At 37.3% G+C, this 19,560-nt stretch overlaps 1 protein-coding gene and 1 pseudogene across 1 annotated transcript in view; one reads left to right on the top strand and one right to left on the bottom strand.

Moving 5' to 3' along the window:
- Nucleotides 1-19,560, bottom strand: part of Glis3 (GLIS family zinc finger 3) — a 603,766-nt gene that overhangs the window by 519,725 nt on the left and 64,481 nt on the right. The gene's annotated exons all lie outside the window — the stretch shown is intronic.
- LOC104859951 lies at nucleotides 2,971-4,460 on the top strand (annotated as a pseudogene).

Genomic DNA, 19,560 nt, shown 5'->3' with positions numbered 1-19,560 from the left:
TGCAGTCTGGGGTCTATGTTCACTGAAGAGACTACCTATAGTTTTCTTTTTCAGTTGGGTCATTATCCAGTTTTGGATTTAGAAAAATGCTAGCTTCTAGGATTGACTTTGGAAATACTCCCATCTTCTTCAATTTCATTAAAGAATTTGAGAAATATTGGCATTGTTTCTTCTCTGAAGTTCTTACAAAATTTAGCAGTAAACCCATCAGGTCCTGGACTTTTCTTAGTTGGTATAGTTTATTATCATCATCATCATCATCATCATCTTCATCATCATTATTATTACTATTTCTTGAATTTCATTGTTTGCTATTGGATTGTTCAGAGGTTTTATAACTTGGTTTAGTTTTGATAATTCATATGTGTGTAGGAATCTTTCCTTTTCTTCAAAAGTCTCTAATTTGTTGGAGTACAATGTTTCATAGCAGTTACTAAGGATGTTCTGGATTTTGGTGATGTCGATTGTGATTTCATTTCTATATGCATTTATATGCCTGTTTTCTTTCCTTCTTTTAATATGTTTGAAACAACACTCATTTTCTAGGTTAGCTCTGCCTTCTTTAACAAAAACTACTACCCACGTGAAGACTCTGTCTCTCTCTCTCTCTCTCTCTCTCTCTCTCTCTCTCTCTCTGTGTCTCTGTCTCTATGTGTGTGTGTCTCTCTCTCCTTAAAAATACCACCTTCTCTATCTCATTGTTTTCCTGGACAGAAAGATGCTACACACTGCCTTACCTCCAGACCTAAATCATGGTCTCCCAGCCTCTCATACATCCAAGGACTAGGTAAACAGCTTTTGCTTTTGAGAAATTTCTCCCAGAAGATTAATATCCACAGTTTTGTCTGTTCCTGCTATCACCACCCATTGCCCCTGACTCTCACTAACTCAACCTCCAGCCTCCAACTGTATCCCAAATATATGGATGTCCAAGACATATCAGGTAAAAGGGTTCGAAGCTGGGCAGCTGAAGACTCAGGCCAGACACTGTTGCATAGCCCTGTGCAATGATCTCAGCACACCTGTCATCATTCAGCTTCTCTGGCTTTATGATGTTAACCTACAAAGGACCAGTAACCAAGGACAGATGCCTCAGCCTTTTAGAAATTGTTTGTAAAACAATGCTGGAGCAAAATATTATGAGATTTGAATTTTTAAACAGCAGAAAATCTCTCAACACACACTGAGGCAGTTTACTGTGTTCACCTAGGGTACAACCTTTTGCAGTTTTACAGGACTATTTGTGCAACTTTTTATGTTTACCACACTCAGTTTCCCCTCAGCTTTCCTCTGCAAATAAAGGTTTCAGGGATTTTTCCATAAACCAAAAGTAAAAGTTGCTTCCTGGTACCATTTGTGCTGCTTTTTACAAGCCACATAGATTTTAGACTCGTTCATGGGCCTCAAATCAGCCGGGAATTGTAGAAAATGCACTTATTTTTCCTGGCATTAAGGTTCATCTTGTTCCTCAGCCCATAGAGAAAGAGGTTCTCCTAATCTCCTGTAGCACTTAGCACTTGTACCAGTCATGCGACATTTAGGATAAAATGCTTCAGGATACAAAGACACACCTTGATATTATTGATCCCTAGTCCCATCATATGGTGTCATCTTTTCTGCTTCATCTCCCATGGCCAACCCAAGACTCCATACTTATATGCTATGTTTTGATTTATCTCTTTATTTTAATAATACATAGTCATAATATAAATAAAATGGAGAAAAAGCCCAGAGAGAATAAAAATGAAATCTTCCAATCATCCCACTCAGAAAGAACTTTGGTAATCAACTTTAGTGTTAAAGTGTTATCCCATTATAAATATTATAAAAGTAAGCATAAATTGTAAACATTTATACATATATTTACTAAGTCTTTGTATGTAGTCATGAATGGTTTTAAAGGTAAATTATTCAAATCAATGGATTAAAATCTTAAGGTGTCTAATAGCAGTAGTCACAACAAATAATATTAATGACAAGAAGACTATTCACAGAGCATAATGTACAATTAATCTGTCAAGTACTTCATATTTACAACCCTACTGTTTCTCACACATTTTTTAAATGAAGAAACTGAGGCTTGGAAAGTTACCTAACTTGTTTATAAAGTCCATTAGAGGAACTTCTGGAAAGATGGTGGAATGGTAAGCAGCAATAAAATGAACCTCTCCAAAATCTGGAATCCAGACATTGCAAAATGACAACCTAGGAAAGAGTAGAAGAAGGGAGGTGGATACCTGGAACCCAGGGATCTTAAGGAAAAATTGGAGCCTACAGAGAAACTGAAGACACCACAATGCAAAAAAGGAAGGGACAATCTGTACTTTCTCCCAGGCTCCTGGATTGTGGTGAGAGAAAGGAAGATCAAATCTACAGAGACACAGCGAAAGTGGGCAACCTTAGATGACTTCAGAGAGAAGTGCACCAGTGAAACAGAGCAATGGATGCCCTGTACTACACCACCTGGTGAATGACTCCAGTCCTAGCACCTGCCATATTCCCTGGAGAGAGTGCCTGTTCAAATGCCATTTTAGTGAAGGGCCACCTGAACCTGGGACTCAGAGCAGCCACAGGTTGGCTTCATCTCAGGGCTCCCAGTGTTAAACTCTCACAGTAATGGAGTGAGGGACAATCACAGGAGATGTCCATGGTCAGGTCAGCAAGAGACACTTAGAGCTAAAGGACTCAGCTCCATCCCCATGACTGGAGACCAGGCTCAACTTGAATTTCTGTAGATTTGAAAATCTCAGAATCCATACCTTACCATATTCCTGCTGTCAGCTCGCAGGGTCCTAGGACAGACTCAAAGGCCAAGAGCCAGCTACACCTAAAAGACATCTCTGAAAAGTAGTCACTTCCTTAAAAGGTCTTGATACTACTCATAAAGCTACCTACCATAAGCAATTTACAAGCCCCAATGCAGAAAACAAATAGAATAAAACAAAAAGAAAAAGAAGAAAATGAGCAAACATGAAGGAAAAGTCTCATATCAATATCATCATCATCGGACATGTGAATTTGGGCAAGTCCACCACGAATGGCCATCTGATCTACAAATGAGGTGGCGTCAACAAAATAAAAACATTGAAGAATTTGAGAAGGAGACTGCTGATATGGGAAAAGGTTCCTTCAAGTCAGCCTGGGTCTTAGATAAACTGAAAGCTGAATTTGAGTGTGGCATTATCCCTGACATCTCCCTGGGAAAACTGGAGATCTGCGAGTATTACGTCTATCACTGATGCTCCAGGACACAGAGACTTTCTGAAAAACATGATTACAGGCACATCTCAGGCTGACTGTGCTGTCCTGAGTATTGCTGCTGGTGTTGATGACTTCGAAGCTAGCATCTCCAAGAAGGGGCAAACCTGTGATTGTGCCCTTCTGGCTTATATGTTGGGTGTGAAACAACGGATTGTTGGTGTTAACAAAATGGACTCCACTGAGCCACCCTACAGCCACAAGAGATATGAGGAAACTGTTAAGGAATTCAGCCCTGCATTAAGAAAACTGGGGCCGCGGATTTAGCTCAGTGGTTCAGTGGCCTGCCTTGCAAGCTCAAGGACCCTAGTTCAATCCCCGGTACCAAAAAAAAAAAAAAAAAAAAAGAAAGAAAGAAAGAAAGAAAGAAAAGAAAACTGGCTACAACCCTGTAGCTTTTGTGCCAATTTCTGGTTGGAATGATGACAACATTTTGGAGCCAAGTGTTAATATGCCTTGGTTCAAGGGATGGAAGGACACTTAAAGATGGCAATGCCAGTGGAAAGACACTGCTTCAAGCTTTGGATTGCATCCTGCCACCCACTCACCCAACTGATAAGCCTTTGCAATAACCCCCCCCCACATATTGTCTACAAAATTGGTATTGGTACATCTCTGTGGGCAGAGCGGAGACCAGTGTTCTCAAACCTGTCCTGATGGTCACCTTTACTCCAGTCAATGCCACAAATGAAGTAAAGTCTATTGAAATGCACTGTGAAGCTTCTTCCTGGTGACAAAGTGGGCTTCAACGTCAAGAACGTGTCTGTCAAAGATGTTTTCTGGGGCAACATTGCTGGTATCAGCAAAAATGACCCACGCATGGAAGCAGCTGGTTTCCCTGCTCAGTTGATTATCCTGAACCATCCAGGACAGATCAGTGCTGGTTGTGCCCTGGGATGCCACACAGCTCATATCCCTTGCAAGTTTGCTGAGCTGAATGAAAAGATGGATCGCCAGTCTGGTAAGAAGCTAGAAGATGGCCCCATATTCTTGAAATCTTGTGATGCTGCACTATTGTCGAAATGGTTCCAGGTAAGCCCATATGTGTCAAGAGCTTCTCTGACTACTCACCTCTGGGTCATTTTGCTGTTTATGATATGAGAAAGACAATTACTGTGGGTGTCATCAAAGCAGTGGACAAGAAAGCTGCTGGAGCTGTCAAGAAAACCAAGTCTGCCCAGAAAGCTCAGAAAGCTAAATGAATGTTATCCCTAACACCTGCCAGTCTTAATGGCAGAAGACCAGTCTTACAACTGTTTCTCCCAGTTGGCCATCTAAGTTTAATAGCGAAAGACTAGTTAAAGATAACAATACATCATAAAACTTTCAGAAGGGAAGGGGAATGTTTTGTGAACCATTTGACTGTGTATGTGGTAGTTTTAAATTATTAGTTTTTAAAATCAACAGTTTTTTAATGGAAACAACATGACCAAAACTCTGTCACAGAATTTTGAGACCTCTTAAAACAAAGTTTAATGACAGGAAAAAAAATCACCTGTAAAGGAAACCCAATAGAATCCAGCAGACTTCTCAACACAAACATTTACTTAAGTCAAGGAGAACTTGAAGTATTTCAGCCCCTAAAAGGAAAAACATGCAATCCAGATTGATTTACCTCACAAAGTTCTATTTCAAATTTGATGGAGAAATAATATACATCCATAACAAAGAACACCAAAAAAATTATGACCACCAAACCAGCACTCCAAAAAGTTCTGAAAGATATTCTCAAAAAGACAATGAAGACAAAAATTCCAAGAATCCCAATAAAATGAATCTACCAGGCAAGACAAGCAATTAAATACAAGGGAAAGAAAGGGAACTAAGAATAGGAAAATAAAATAATGACAAGGATAAGTCAGTACCTATCAGTTATAACCATCAATGTAAATGGTCTCAATTCATCAACCAAAAGAAACAGATTGGCAGTACAGATCAAGAAAGAATATCCAACAATATGCTGTATATAAGAAACACATTTAACTAAAAAAAATCATATACTGAAAGTAAAAGGATGAAAAACAATATTCCATGTGCCAAGAACCTGGAAAAAGAACCCAAGATAGCTATTCTATTGCAGAAAAAGTAGATTTCAAGACAAGACTGATTAGAAGAGACAAATTTCTTTGTCATATTCTTTGTCAAATTTCTTCTACATATTTCTTAAGGGAACAATCTAAAAGGAAGAGACTGAGATCATAAATATATATATGCACCAAATGCTGATACACACAACTATATAAAACAAACACTAATACAATTGAATGGGGGATGTCAATACCCCACTGTCACAAATAGACTGATCAACTGACAAAAAAACAACAAAGAAATATCAAAGCTGAACCAAACCTTTGAGCAAGTGGACTTACTAGATATCTACAGACTATTCCACCGAAGAACACCCAAACATTCTTCTGAGCAGCACATGGGACTTTTTCCAAAACAGACCACATACTAGCCCATAGAACATGGTTAAGTAAATGCAAAGGAAATGAAATTATCCCAAGCATATAATCAGATAATAGTCTAATGAAATTAAAAATCAATGGTAAAAGAAACCATAGTAACTTAATAAACACATGGAAATTAAATAATACCTTCCTGAACAACCAAAGGGGCACAGATGAAATTGAAGAAGAAATTACACAGTTTCTACAATTAAATAATAATACTGATACAATACACTGGAACTTCTGGGATACAATGAAAGCAAAGAAATTTATAGCGATGAATCCCCACATCAGAAAAATAGAATGAGCTCAAATAAATAACCTAATGTTAAATCTCAATTTTCTAGGAAAATAAAACAGCAAGTTAAATCCAAAACCCTTATGGGAAAGAAATAAAGATCAGAGTAAAACTTAATACAGTTAGAAAACAATACAAAGAATCAATGAATTAAAGAGTTGGTTCTCTGAAAGATTAAATATAACAGACAAACCCTCAGCCAATTTATCCCCCAAAAAAGGAAAGAAAAAAAACCCAAATTCATGCAATTAGGAATGAAAAGGGTGAAATCACAAAGAATCTTGCAAAAATCCAAAAGATCATCAACACCTACTTTGAAAATCTTACGAGATTGGGCGTGTTTAGGGTGGTATGGCCATACACCCTACTTTGAAAATCTATACTCTAATAATAGGGAAAACTCAGAAGAAATGGACAGATTCTTAGATATATATATGAATTACCAAAGCTGAGTTGAGAAGATATAAAACTTCTAAGTAACCCAATATCAGTCTATGAAATTGAAGAATTAAAAAAAAAAAAAAAAAAAACTACAACAGAGAAAAGCCCAGGTCAGTGCTGAATTCTACAAAACTTTTACAGAAAATATAATGCCACTACTCTTAAAAGCCATTAATGAAATTGAAAGGAAAGCAATACTCCCAAAATGATTTCTGAAAGCAAGCATTATTCTGATACCAAAACCAAAGAGAGCATCCAACCAAAAAAGGGAACTACAGGCCAATCTCCCTAATGAGCATAGATGCAAAAATCTTCAATAAGATACTGATAAACAGAACACAGCAAGTCACCAAAAAATAATACCCCATGACCAAGTAGGATTCATCCCAGAGATGCAGCAATAGTTCAACATACATAAATCAATGAATGCAATATACCACATTAACAGAACCAAGGACAAAAAACAAAGTCCTCTCGAAAGACAGAAAAGACAAGTGACAAAGTCCAACAATCATGCATGATAAAATTCTACAGAATATTAGGCTAGAAGGTCTTTATCTCAATGTGATAAAAGCCACCTGTGACAATCCAACAGCCAATATCATACCAAATGGTCAAAAACTGAAAGCTTTCACTCTAAAATCAGGAATAAGACAAGGATGCCTACTATCCCTACTCCCATTCAATATAGTTCTTGAAATATTAGTCAGAGCAATTAGATAAGAAAAAGAAATAAAAGGAATATGGATAGGAAAGCAAGAATTTAAATTATCACTATTTGTTGATGGCATGATACTCTACATAGAAGACCCCCAGAGCTCCACCAAAAGACTCCTAGTATTAATAACCAAATTTAGTAGCATAGCAGGATACAAAGTCAACACTCTAAAATCAATTCTGGTACATAAATAACAAACCCTCTGAGAGAGAAATAAGGGAAACAACAGTTTTCACAAATAACATCAAGAAAATGAAATACTTAGAATCAGTCTAAGAAGGAAAGTGAAAATCTTTTACACTGAAACATACAGTACTCTGGAAAAGGAAATCAAATAGGATAACAGAAAATGAAAAGACATTCCCTATTCTTGGGTAGGAAAAACCAATTTGGTAAAAATGGCCATACCTCCAAAACTGTTATAAAAATTTAATGCACTCTCAATCAAAATACCAATAGGATATCTCACAGAACTAGAGAAATGAACCTAAAATTAATGTGGGCCCAGAAGAGAACTAGAACAGCAAGAGCAGCAAGAGCAAAGGAGGGGGCATCACAGTCTGTGATTTGAAGTTACACTACAAAGCTACCATGGTAAAAAACAAAACAAAACACAAAATACCCCCACGTGGCACGGTATTGGCAAAGAAACAGACTCGAGGATAAGTGGAACAGAAGATGCAGAAATAACTCCAAACACTCTCAGCCACCTTGTCTTTGACAAAGAGGCTAAACACCTTCACTGGAGGAGAGATAGCCTTTTTAATAAATGGTGCCAGGAACTACTTTTCCACATGCTAAAGAATGAACCTACCCCCTATCTCTCACCATGAACTAAAAAATAAATAAAATAAAAATAGGTCCAAAGATATGTAAATATTAAAACAGAAACAATATGCTGTGAGAGATACTAGGTAAAACTCTTGAAGATGTAAGTATAGGCAAAACCTAAATAAGCATATGAACAAAACCCTGGTTGCATAAGAAATACTATAAAGGATCAACAATTAGGATCACATCAAATTTAAAAGCTTTTGCAATAGTAAAAGACACCACCAACAGTATGATGAGAAATCCCACAGAATGGAAAAATAATTTCACCAGCTGATCATCAGACAAAGCATTAATATCTAGAATATATAAAAACTTAAAACAGCCCTTCAACCCAGGGCACCAGAGGGGCCTGGGAGCAGCTCGTGAACCTCTGATAGGCCCACCAATTTGACCAAGTGCAGCAGAGAACCAAGCCATGTGGGCACCAACACAGAGATGTTTATGCCCCCCCACTCTGGGAACAAGAGAAAGAGGGCTTCTATGAGGATCCTACAGGACAACTGAAGCCATGTGGAAAAGTGAAGAAAATTGGCAATAAAGGTACCATACCACAGCACCATAGTTGTTGTCCTCCCTGGTATAACGAAAATGACATTACCTCAGAGACATTAGAGACTCAAAACTTAAAGTCCTATATCTGGAAGACTGAAGTATTAACCCAAGAAATAAACCAAGGATAGTACTAATGACAAAAATAGAAATGAGAAAGCATTTAAACAAGACACAAACACAGACTTCCACCCTACCAAAGGTAAACTCTTGGGAAAATAAGGTGGAAACACCTGACAGTCAACCATCTCGACACCCTGAACCGATAGCACAGGAAGTTAAAAAAAACAACAACAGATAAACGAGGCTCTAGAAAAATGCAAAACTGAAACAATTTCCCAGATAACCACAGAGATGGTGAGAGGAATGAAAGACATGATTAGAGAACAGAAACAGATGAAAACCATGAATACCCACCATAGGGAAGAAATGGAAACCTTGAATGCCCAACATAGGAAAGAAATGGAATCCATGAAATGGATTCAAACAGATATCCAGGAGATTAAAAACTCTATGTAAATCATTCACAGCAGGAAGAATGAATGAAAAGATAGAATTTCAGATATAGAAGATAGGACTGCAGTCAGTGATCATGAAAAGACAGATCTCCCAAAAACAGCAAGGAACTATGAAATCCAACAACTCCTAGATGATGCAAACAAGAATAAGACTGAGAGGAATCCATGAAGTAGCAGGAGAAAGTACAAATGACATTAAAAAAAAACTGTTCACAGAATTAATGAAAGAGAACTTATCAAACAGAGGGGAAGAATTTGACATACAGATAAGTGAGGCATATAAGACTCCAACTAGCCATGATCAAAACAAATCTACACCTAAACATATAATAATCAAGATCCCAGAAACCCAACAGAAGAACAAAATACTAAAAGCAGTTAGAGAAAAGAAACAAATCACATGCAAAGGAAAGTCCATCAGAATCACAGCAGATTTTTCAACCCAAATCCTCAAGTCAAGGAGAGTCTAGAGTGAGGTATTTCACGTCTTAAAAGAAAACAATCTCCTACCTAGACTGGTGTATCCTGCAAAATCTCTCTTTCAAAACTGATGGGGAAATAAGATACTTCCACGACAAAGAACACCTGAGAAATTTCATGAACACCAAACTGGCACTCCAAACACTTCTAAAAAATATCCTGGAAAAAGGAAATGAAGACCACAACTCCATAAGGGCCAACAGAGCAAATATACCAGGCAAGGCAAGAAATTAAAGGGAGACAGGGGAAAATAAAAAAATAAAAGAAACAACAACAGGAAAATAACATGACAATGAAAAGTCAATACATAACCATCAATGTTAATGACCTCAATTCACCAATCAAAAGAAACAGGCTCATAGAATGGATTAAAAAGCAAAATCCAACAATATGTTGTATACAAAAAACCCCGTTTAACCCACAAAGAAATTCACAGACTGAGAGTAAAAGGATGGAAAACAGTTCTCCATGTGACAGGAGCCCAGAAAAAAGCATGGATAGCTATCTTATTTGCAGACAGAGTAGATTTCAAACCAAAACTAATTAAAAGAGACAAAGAAGGCAACTACATCCTTACAAAGGGAACAATACAAGAGGAAGAAATGACAATCATAAATATATATGCACCAAATACTAATGCCCCCAACTATACAAAACAAATATTAATGGATATGAAAAATGAAATAAGCACTAATACAGTTATAGTGGGGGACCTCAATACTCCACTGACACAAATAGCCAGATTATCTAGACAAAGAATCAACAACAAAATAACAGAACTGAACCAAGTCTTAGAACAAACGAACTTAGTAGATGTCTGCTGAGTGTTCCACCCCCACAAAATCAGAATATACATTCTTTTTGGCTGCACACGGGTCATTCTCCAAAATAGATGACATGCTAGCTTACAGAACAAACTTAAGTAAATGCAAAGGAACTGAAGTTATCCCCTGTATATTATCAGACAATAGTGCAATTAAACTGGAGATCAATAGCCTAAGAAACTTCAAGAACTTCACAAACACATGGAAATTAAATAACACCCTGCTGAACAACCACTGGGTCACAGAGGAAATTAAAGGAGAAATTAGACAGTTTCTACAATTAAATGATAATGCCAATACAACATACAGGAATCTATGGGACACAATGAAAGCAGTTCTACAAGGAAAATTCACAGCAATAAATGCCCATACTAGGAAAGCAGAGCAAGCTCAAATTAACAACCTAATACTTAACCTTAAGCTCCTAGAAAAAGGAGAGCAAGACAAACTGAAAGTTTGTACAAGGGAGCAAATTACAAAGATCAGAGCAAAAATTAATGCAATGGAGACTAAGAAAATGATAGAAAAAAATCAATGAATTAAAGAGTTGGTTTTTTGAAAGAACAAATAAAATCGATAAACCCTCAGCCAATCTTATCAAAAAAAAAAAAGAAAGAAAGAAAAGGCTTAGATTCATGCAATTAGGAATGACAAAGGTGAAGTCACAACAGATCCACCAGAAATCCAGAGGATCATCAATACCTACTTCGAAAACCGATACTTTACTAAAATGGAAAATACAGAAGAAATGGACAGATTCCTGGACACATATGAACTTCCAAAGTTGAACAATGATATAAAAATCCTAAACACACCAATTACATTCAGTGAAACTGAAAATGTAATTAAAACATTACCAACAAAGAAAAGCCCAGGCCCTGATGGCTTCACTGCTGAATTCTACAAGACATTTAGAGAAGAACTATCACTGCTACTCTTTAAACTTTTCAATGAAATTGAAAGGGAAGCAATTCTTCCAAAGTCATTCTTGGAAGCAAGTATTACTTTGATTCCCAAACTAGGGAAAGACCCAACTAAAAAAGAAAACTACAAGGGGAAAAGAAAAAAATGTGAGAGAATGAAAAGATGAAAATAAAGTGTTTGTAGATGGGGAGGGGAGGAGGGGGTGAAGGGAGGGCAGAGGTAAGGGGAAAAAAATGAGAATCAAGACTTGCCATGTAAAGGTACATGATCCCAACAATGAATGTAACTGTACTGTATCCCTAAATGTACCAATAAACTCAATAAAAAAAATAAAAAAAAAAAGAAAACTACAGGCCGATCTCCCTAATTAACATAGAGGCAGAAATCCTCAATAAGATACTGGCAAACAGAATAAATACAAAAGGTCATCATGAAGATCATACACCCTGACCAAGTCAGACTTATTGCAGGGATGCAGGATGGTTCAACATACATAAACCAATAAATGTAATACACTATGTTAACAGAGTCAAGGACAAAAGCCATATGATCATCTCAATAAATGCAGAAAAAGGATTTGACAAAATCCAACATCCATTCATTATAAAAACCCTACAGAAAATTGGAATAGGTGGTCTTTAACTCAATTTGATAAAGGCTATCTATGAAAAACCAACAGAACATCACACTAAATGGTCAAAAACTGAAAAACCCCTGGTACAAAAAACAACAATTACAACAACAACAAAAAAAACAACTGAAAACCTTCATGCTAAAATCAGGAACAAGACAAGGATGTCCACTGTTAACACTACTTTTCAATATAGCTCTAGAAATGTTAGCCACAACAATTATACAAGAGAAAGGAATAAAAGGGATAAAAATAGGAAAAGAAGAAGTTAAACTGTCACTATTTGCTGATAATATGATACTCTACATAGAAGACCCAAAAAACTTTGCCAAAAGACTGCTAGACTTAATTGACAGATTCAGTAGAGTAGCTGGATACAAAGTCAACACTCAAAAATCAATAGCTGTCTTGTACACAAATAACAGACTCACTGAGAGAGAAATTAGGGAAACAATTCCTTTCACAATAACATCCAAAAAAATGAAATATCTAGGAATCAATCTAATGAAGGAGACAAAAGACCTCTACACTGAAAATCACAGCACTCTGAAAGAAGAGATAGAAGAGGATATAAGATGGAAAAACAGCCCTTGCTCCTGGGTAGGAAGAATCAACATAGTGAAAATAGCCATACTTCCAAAACTTCTATACAGATTCAATGCAATCCTGATTGATATCCCAAGAGTATATTTCACAGAACTTGAGAAAACAATCCAAAAATTCATTTGGTTATAGGTAACAGAAACATGGCAGGGAGTACCACAGTTCCCAACTTGAAACTATACTACAAAGCTACTGTGATAAAAACTGGAAAAGCAACAGACCCAAGGATCAATGGAATAGATCAGAAGATGCAGAAACAATACCAGACATACTCAGCTACCTCGTCCTTGACAAAGGAGCCAACCATCCTCACTGAAAGAAACATAGCCTCTTTAATAAATGGTGTTGGAATAACTGGATTTCAACTTGCCAAAGATTAAAACTAGACCCGTATCTTTCACCATGCACTAAACTAAAATCCAAGTGGATTAGAGATCTAAATTTCAAAACAGAAACACTAAACTTACTGGAAAGTAAATTAAGTAGAACTCTCAAAGACATTGGCAGTGGAGAAGTCTTTATGAACAAATGTGCAGCAACACAAGAACTTGCACAAAGAATAAACAACTGGGGCAGGGACAATGGGAAAAAGTGAGAACCAAAACCTGTCATATAAAGGTACAAGATGCCAATAATGAATGTAACTGTAGTGTATATCTAAAATGTACCAATAAACTCAATTTAAAAAAGAATGAACAACTGGGATCTCATTATATTAAAAAGCTTTTGCAGTACAAGAGAGACAACCTATAATGTGGGAAAAATTTTTACCAGATTCTCCTCAGACAGAGGACTACTATTTAGAATATATAAAGACGTAAAAAAAAAAATCAGACCCCCCCACAAACACAAAGACCCAATTCAAAAATGGGCATCTGAATTGAACAGACATTTCTCACACAAAGAAGTAAAAACAGCAAATAAATATATGAAAAAATGTTCAACATCACTGGTCATTCGAGAGATCCAGATGAAACACTACAATTCCATCTCACCCCAGAAAGAATGGCTGCTATCAAGAAATCAACCAATAACAAATGCTGGTGGGGCTGTGGAGAGAAAGGAACCCTTTTCCTTGTTGGTGGGAGTGCAGACTGGTGTGACCATTGGGGAAATCAATATGGAGATACCTCAAAGAACTAGGATTAGAGGTTCCATTTGACCCAGCTATCTCTCTGCTGGGTATCTTTCCAAAAGAATTAAAAGAATCATACCACAGTGCTATATGTGCACCCATGTTTATAGCAGCCCAGCTTGTAATAGCTAAAACTTGGAAACCACCCAAATGCCCCAAATGGAGACTGGATAAAGAAAATGTGGTTTTCCTATAAAATAGAGTACTACTCAGCCACAAAGAATAAGAAACTAGAGACATTCATAGCTAACGGATGCACATTGAGGCTATACACTTAAGTGAAATAAATAGGACACACGGGTAAATACTGAATAGTTTCTCTAGTGTGAAAAACTAAAAGTATAAAAAAGGTTCAAATGATATAATTGAGAGTGTGAAATAGGGAGAAAATGGAAAAAGGGGAAATGGGAAGAGGAGGGGAAAAGGAAATAAGGGAAAAGACAAAATGTGAAAAAATGAAAAAATGGAAACAATGTCTTTGTAAACAGGGAAGGATGAAGAGGGTGAAGAGAGGGCAGGGGTATGGGGAAAAAACAAGAACTAATATATATCATGTAAAGGTACAAGATTCCAATGATGAATATAACTGTATTGTTTGCTTTAAATGTACCAATAAAATTAATGGAAAAAAAAAGCTTAAAATAGTCAGAACCCCCTAATTAAAAACCCAACCAAAAATGGGCAACTGAAATGAATAGACACTTCTCAGATGAAGAAATACAAACAGCAAATAAATATATGAAAAGACGTTCATTTAAGACATGTTTCAGTCTCAGAATAGTCATTTGAGAAATGCAAATTGAAACACGAGATTCCACCTCACCCCAGATAGAATGGCTGTCATCAAGAAATCAACCAATAACAAATGCTGGTGAGGCTGTGGGCAAAAAGGAACCCTACTCCACTGTTGGTGGGAGCATGAATTTGTACAACCGCTGTGGTACTCAGCATGGAAATTCCCCCAAAAATTAAAATTAGAGGCATCATTTGATCCAGCGGTGCCCCTTCCAGATGACTTTCTGAAAGAGTTAAAAGCATCATACCACAGTGATATATGCGCACCATGTTTATAGTGGCACAGTTTGTAATAGCTAAATCTTGGAAACAGCCCATATGCCCATCAACAAATGAATGGATAAAGAAAACATGGTATTTATATATGATGGAGTACTATTTTGCCATAAAGAAGGATAACTTGGGTCATTTTTAGGTAAACAGATGCACCTCAAGATCATAATGTTAAGTGAAATAAATCTGACACACGTTTAAATATCACATTATTTCTCTTGTGTGAGAAAACCAATGGGTAAAACAGGAGCAAAATAGATGCTAGATATAGTAGGAAGAGCATGTTCAAATGGGAAGTGGAACAAGCAAGGAGGGGGAAGGGAAAAGGGATTTTTTAAAAAAGGAGCGGAAGAGAAAAAAATGGAAAGAAAGCTTTTGTAAATGGGGAAGGGAAAAAGTGTTTAAGGGAAGGGGGTGGGATAAAAGAAGAATCAAGACATTATGTACAGGTAAAAATTCTCTATGATGAGTGTGATAATTATGTATACCAAATATGTACAAATAAAAATAAGTTGTTCAGAAACCCATGAGAATATTTACACATGAGAGTTCAAATCCAAGTCTGTTTCTACAAACCCTGCTTTTCCATTACACATAAAGGAAGATTCCTTCACTGTGCTGCAATGAATCAATGTCTGTGTCTTTGCTAAAAAGAACTTGAGCCCAGTGTGCCAAAGGCCACAGTTCTGGGATGAGCTATGAAAGTCCTTACATTCAACATACATGCTGAAATATTAGTCATTATCTCAATGGTCCCCACAAGGGTTATTAACTTTTATTACGTTACTGCTACTGATAGCAAACTTGGATTTCCTATGCATTTCACCTTTGAACTACTTTACTAACTAGGATAATAATTCAATTTTTAGCTGAAAACTATCTCCTTATAGCCTTTTCCTGTAAGTGCTAGGCCTAGGCCCTAAAGCCACAAAAACAGTATTCCTCTTACCACAATGTGACAGCCCTTCCCACGAGTCACTCATTTCTTATGCTGTCTCGTTTCTGGTCCTTTCTGAGCTCAGGTTTTCTTTATTCTTCCTATCATAGACTGTTGCTTATCTGCACCACTGGGGCCACTTCTACTGATGCAGCTCTAGGGGACGTCTCCTTTCCGTCCAGGAACTGGTTGGAACATCAGCATGGCTGCACCTGTAGAGTAAGGAGCATGACCCAGAGGCAGCTACATCTGGAACTACACTAACAATGGCTCTAACCACACTGGCATGATCCACATGGGATACAGAGATTAGAAACTGAGATCTGTCAAACTAGATGCGCTTGGAGAATATCACTGACTTTCCTTACATCTTCTATAACAAAGCATAAGGGCAACAACAGATTTTTTTTTTAATTACCGGCAGGACAAAACAATTGGAGGCAGAAAAGGTATTACTGTGAAGACAGATATATAAAAATTAGCTAATAAAATGACCCTTGGGAAAATAAAAATAAAATGTGGAAAATATATATATATAATACAATATGTATATTAAGAGTACCAGAGGAAATAGAGGATGAGAATAGAACAAGGAAAGTATTTGAAGAAATAATAGCCATTGTTCTCTTGTGTCATTAGATAGCTCTTTGGAGTTATGAGCTGTTTCTAAAATGGAAAAAATGCCCCAGACCATACACTTGAGAAAGTTAAGCCCCTGGACTTTTTGAGGAAGTAGAAGGTAGAAAAAGAGGGGTGAGGTAGAAGTACCATCAGTCATTAATTTTAAAGAGACTTGCATATAGGAAATTAAAGTAAAAACACTTAAGCTAACTGAGGCGCCAAAACCGCAGCCATCCTGCACTTAGAAAAATCCAGTAGCTAAGTATATAATCTGAGCTGCATGTTTTTTATGCATTAACTCACCAAATTATTTGAAAACCTCTATAAGTATTATTTATTGTATCTCATTTCTAGATGGTATCACTAAAGCTTAGAGAGGGTCCATTAATTTGTCCAAAACTGCACCTCTGATTAAGAGGTGCAGTTGAGATTCAACCCCTGCACTGATCCCAAAATCTAGTCCAACAGCTCTGCTATTCTGCCTCCATCCATGGTGCTCATTCATGCTGCCTCTCCCCGTACAACGGAAGCCCTGGATTTTCCTCTTACACAACTGACTACAGGATAGGAAGGGGGGATGGCACCATTCACAGTCCATAACCATAGGTTATGAGAGAAGAGGCCTTCACTTGCCTAGCAATACCGCAGTCCACACAACAATACGGGACTTGAAAGTAGGAAATGCAAAGCTTATGTTTGTGAATGATCTATGTTTTGATGCAGTCATTGGACTCTGTTATTTCCAAAGGCTCTTTGGTCTTGAACTAAAACTTCAGAGTTCAAAAGAAGGATCTAAATCTGAAACAAACAGCTAGGTACATTTTTTGGTCCTGGACACTGGCAGGATGCTGATTCCTGCCAAAGACAGTCACATCATGTGACAGAAAGCCACATCATAAAGACACCTGCATTTGAGGACAGACTCACAGGCTGCACTAATACTCATAGTGGATAAACAGATGTCCAAAGCTGAACAAAAGTTCAAATTAATTCAGTGAGAATTTCTTGAGCATCTACTCAGGCAGAGTTTTGTTTGCCCTGCTAGGTAATAGTGCCAACCATCAAGAATCTCTCTACAGCAGAGACACGTAAAGCAGTAATACAGTACAAGTGAAAGGACTAATACTTATAGAATGTTCTAAAAAAGAAATCTGGCATGGAGATGAAGGAGTTACCTGTTCACTGACTCCATAAATATTTCCTATGCTGCAATGGGCTAAAACCCAAATAAATTAAAAATTTCCAGCAGAGGAGAGATGTTGTAGATAGAGAAAACATATCTATATCTATATCTATATGAAAAATCATGGAGTGTTTAATAAACTCTAAGACATTCTGAAGCATAGCAAACTAGGGAACATTTGGGGGGGGAAGTACTAGATGTGGCTGGAGTATGCAGTAATACACTATGCATTTCGTGTAATGATTCATACTATGTGTAGGGTATGAAAATTCATACCGTGTGCAGGAAATACAGCAAAGTACATTTTGTGGCAGCTTAAGTCCTAGACCCTGTGTATATTAGGTGCCTCATGAAAGTCCTAAACTACTAGGCAAGGTGGTGAAGGACCTGTGATCTCAGTAGTTAGGAGGCTGAGGCCGGCGGATTACTGTGAGTTCGAGGTCATCCTGGGATATATAATGAGTTTAAGGACAGCCGGAACTACATAGTGAGACCCTGTCTCAAAAAAATTAAATAAATAATAAATTCATATACCCATGCCTGACCTTTCTGACCTCAGCCTGATATCACAACAAGCATCTGGAGAAGGTAAGAGGTAGTGTCAGGGCAGTTATGGAATTGCCTTACTCTCCTTCAGGCTGCAGGATCCTTAGCTGATGGTGGCTCATGCCTACCCAATACTCTACTGTGAGAAAGGGCAGGTGCACACTAGACACAAGTTGGCTAACTTTCCCACCTTTTTTGGGCTCCATTCGAGATGACTTGGTCATTCTCTTCCTGAAAGATTCGTGTATGACCTCAAGCAATTGAGAAGCAGAAAGAAGAATTATGGCTTCTTTTTCTTTTTCTTTTTTTTTAAGTCATCATTCCTCCATATTTTCTCCATAACTTAGGAAAAGACCAAGTTTCCCAAGCCTCTGAGAAAGTCTAACCCTGAAGGCTGGCTTCCTACCTTATTTTTCCTGTCTCCTTATCTTTTTAGCTTCTCCTTTATTAGGGCATCATCCTTCATCATCTGCCTTCGTGCCCCACTTCCTCTTTCACACATTTCCTATCAGGATTTTGAGCCCTAGGATCAGCCCCTTCACATCTGAAATACTCTGCAACCTCTGGTTTCTGCTGGATTCCAGTGGACGCTTCCTCTGACGCCTCCATGGATGCTCTCGTATCTCATGGGAGGGACGTCTGTGAAGACATTTCCCCTGAAGACCTTGCCTCTGGTTTGCCTTCAGAAGTTCTTTAAAGACAAACTTTGTCTCACAAAGGTTGTCTTGTCTAGTCTGTGTAAGGGTGTGCTCTCTTATTAATATGGCTTTAACCCTATTTTTAATTAATAACACTAGACCTCTTTCCTGACCTTACTTTCTATTAAGGTTTTCCACGTTAACTAAAACTTTGCCTGGTGGCACCATAGTCAAAATTTCTTTCTTTACCAGATTTTTTTTATGATTAAAATGTGTGTGTGTTTAGGAAGTTTTCTGTCATTAATTCTGCAAACAGCTTTTTAAAGTCATTTGTATTTTCTCCTGCTACTTCATGTATTCCTATCAGTCTTATGTTATTCTTCTTTGCATCATCTAGGAGTTGTTGGATCAATTTCTCATGATCGCTTACTGTTTTTAAGAGACCTCTCTTTTCATGGTCACTGACTGCAATTTTATCTTCTATATCTGAGAGCCCATCTTCACATTCTTTTATTCTGTTGCGTACACTTGCAACAGAGTGTTTAATCTCCTGGATATCTGTTTGAATCTGTTTTATGGATTCCATTTCTTTCCTATGTTGGGCGTTTATTTTTTCCATTTCTTTCTTATGCTGGGCCTTCATGGCTTCTATCATGGTCCTGAGCTCATCCATTTTTTTGTCAGTTTCTGCTCTAGAGTCTTGAATCACGACTTCCATTTTGCTCACTATCTCTATGGTTATCTGGGAAATTATTTCTGTTTTGAATTTTTCTAGAGCCTAATTTTAATGGAATGTGCTGAATGTATATAATTTTGTTCAGATGACTGCAGAACCTGGAAAAGCTGTTGCTGCTATCGATGCATAACATACTATTATTAGTCTTTATATATATACATACATATA

Source organism: Fukomys damarensis, unplaced genomic scaffold (assembly GCF_012274545.1).
Source record: "Fukomys damarensis isolate Sample0158 unplaced genomic scaffold, DMR_v1.0_HiC HiC_scaffold_31, whole genome shotgun sequence".
Taxonomy (NCBI): Eukaryota; Metazoa; Chordata; class Mammalia; order Rodentia; family Bathyergidae; genus Fukomys; species Fukomys damarensis.
Note: the sequence above shows the minus strand (reverse complement) of the source record. Positions and strands in the feature narration are given on the sequence as shown.